Below are 3,158 nucleotides of genomic sequence, written 5' to 3' on the forward strand. Positions count from 1 at the left end.
GTCACGGTGGTCAACAAGGGGCTGTTTGAAAGGGGTCATAGAGGCACAGTAAAAGGTCACGGTGGTCAACAAGGGGCTGTTTGAAAGGGGTCATAGAGGGACAGTAAAAGGTCACGGTGGTCAACAAGGGGCTGTTTGAAAGGGGTCATAGAGCACAGTAAAAGGTCACGGTGGTCAACAAGGGGCTGTTTGAAAGGGGTCATAGAGGCACAGTAAAAGGTCACGGTGGTTCAACAAGGGCTGTTTGAAAGGGGTCATAGAGGCACAGTAAAAGGTCACGGTGGTCAACAAGGGCGTTTGAAAGGGGTCATAGAGGCACAGTTAAAAGGTCACGGTGGGTCAACAAGGGGCTGTTTGAAAGGGGTCATAGAGGCACAGTAAAAGTCACGGTGGTCAACAAGGGGCTGTTTGAAAGGGTCATAGAGCACAGTAAAAGGTCACGGTGGTCAAACAAGGGGCTGGTTTGAAAGGGGTCATAGAGGCCACAGTAAAAGGTCACGGTGGTCAACAAGGGGCTGTTTGAAAGGGGTCATAGAGGCACAGTAAAGGTCACGGTGGTCAACAAGGGCTGTTTGAAAGGGGTATAGAGGCACAGTAAAAAGGTCAAGGTGGTCAACAAGGGGCTGTTTGAAAGGGGTCATAGAGGCACAGTAAAAAGGTCAAGGTGTGGCAACAAGGGGCTGTTTGAAAGGGGTCATAGAGGCACAGGTAAAAGGTCAAGGTGGTCAACCAAGGCGGCTGTTTGAAAGGGGTCATAGAGGCACAGTAAAAGGTCACGGTGGTCAACAAGGGGCTGTTTGAAAGGGGTCATAGAGGCACAGTAAAAGGTCACGGTCAGCGCACTTTCCATTTTCACCTAAAGTTTCCTTTATTCATTCATTAATAGAATATCTGGTTGCTATGAAACCTACGGTATAAAATACAATCATAGTTAAAGCGATAAATCAGCATCACTTTCTTTAATTGTCATAAAATAACCTGATAAATACACCGACTGCAGTACATCTAACATGTTTTACCCTATACAGTYCATCTAACATGTTTTACCCTATACAGTACACGTAGTGAAACTGCCAAAACTACAATTCATATTATATTGCTCCTTTTCTTCTGCATATCACTTTTCCAATGAGATGTCAAGGTACTGCCTCATGAAAACAATAGTTAGGTCAACACTGGCAATATGGGAGATGAAATACAATATGGCCATCATACATGGGATAAATAAGACAATGAAGCGCAGACAATCTTCAGAGAATGTGACAGATGTCCCTCACAAAGCTGCATAACAGAAAATAGAATAAGATTGTGATGATGATGATGACCGCTACACAACGACTCGACACAGAATAAGGATTCATGAAAGGATAGTGAATTAAATTAAGTAGAATTATCATGGTGTCTTGAGAGACTAAACTGTAGCAATATCATCCAGCCCTTTTCAACAGATTGGAGTGTAGATTCAGAGTAATCCCCTCATGAGTAAAAGATTCACTCAGAAGGATTKAAAAGGGCTATAAGGCACAATGAATAGAGGCTGTATCCAGTACATCAAAGCAAAGTGTGTACATCATAACACCATAAGTGTTATGATGTACATACATTGTYCATCAATAGCGCTTTCTGGAATAGTTCCTTACATTGTGCTAGCTATGGAGTACCACAGTATGAGTCYTAATACCCATAAAACCTAGCGGTCAAACAAAGAAATGGTTCCAAATGTTTTTCCACCATTCATTTTCCCCATAGGGGATTTTAGAAMAAATAAATYAATAAGGGCTGTGTTTCGTGTAGGCTTCCCCTGGTGTGACATTTTGATAACCATGTAAATCTCTCTAGGACAAGGTGACTTTTATCAATATATTAGCCTGTATTTACCCCCCCCAAATGAAATACTAATTAGCTGCTAATGTGGCTATAAAAAAACTACAAATACCATGATGATCTGGACGAGACTGCCGAATCTCTAGTCTTAGCTAAATTTAGTAATGAATAAATTGGCAACATTTCTTTAAATTGACAATTCTGTGAACTGTCTTGTGCAATTARTTTTTTTATTGATATAATACCTGTTAGTTGAGATGACATGCAGGAGCTTGCAGGGATTTGTAGTATACTTTAATGCTAATTAGCATTTTCGAATSTGAGAGTAAATAGAGCCGAATATATTGATAAAAGTCACCTTCRCCGAGAGAGATTTACATGATTATTAAAACATCACACCAGGGTAAGCCTACATGAAACACAGKCCTTATTMTTCCCCTATGGGAAAAATGAARGGTGGAAAAACGATTGGAACCATTTCCCTGTTTGACCACTATGTTTTATGGATATTATYASACCTCCACTGTGGGGCTCYATAGGCTATTCTGTATAAAGGAATGCTATGGAATAGACTACACTTCCCAAGATACAAAGTGAAGATAATAGACTGCCACAGGACAGAGAGCCCAATACACATGAAGAGAATATTATCATAAACATTCACAATGCACTTTTTCACATATTGCACAGTTATAAGCACTTCAATCTACCAAGTCAATGCATTATTCCTACATTTGGTGTTTTTGGCTCAACTGTTTGTGGACAAGGCACCAATTGGGTACAAGGCACAGTGCATACAGTAGTGTATAGTCTCTTGCTTTGGAAACATTATTGGTGATAATGCTGCTGATTGGACAGATGGTCAAACACTCGTGAGATTTACACACACAGTGTACGCCGGAGGTCATCTACAGTAGCCCAACAGCACTCTGTAGGGTAACACCATGGTGTAGCCGGAGGTCATCTACAGTAGCCTCAACAGCACTCTGTAGGGTAACACCATGGTGTAGCCGGAGGTCATCTACAGTAGCCTCAACAGCACTCTGTAGGGTAACACCATGGTGTAGCCGGAGGTCATCTACAGTAGCCTCAACAGCACTCTGTAGGGTACACCATGGTGTACCGGAGGTCATCTAACAGTAGCCTCAACGCACTCTGTAGGGTAACACCATGGTGTAGCCGGAGGTCATCTACAGTAGCCTCAACAGCACTCTGTAGGGTAACACCATGGTGTAGCCGGAGGTCATCTACAGTAGCCTCAACAGCACTCTGTAGGGTAACACCATGGTGTAGCCGGAGGTCATCTACCAGTAGCCTCAACAGCACTCTTGTAG

The sequence above is a fragment of the Salvelinus sp. IW2-2015 genome, linkage group LG8 (assembly GCF_002910315.2).
Source record: "Salvelinus sp. IW2-2015 linkage group LG8, ASM291031v2, whole genome shotgun sequence".
NCBI lineage: Eukaryota > Metazoa > Chordata > Actinopteri > Salmoniformes > Salmonidae > Salvelinus > Salvelinus sp. IW2-2015.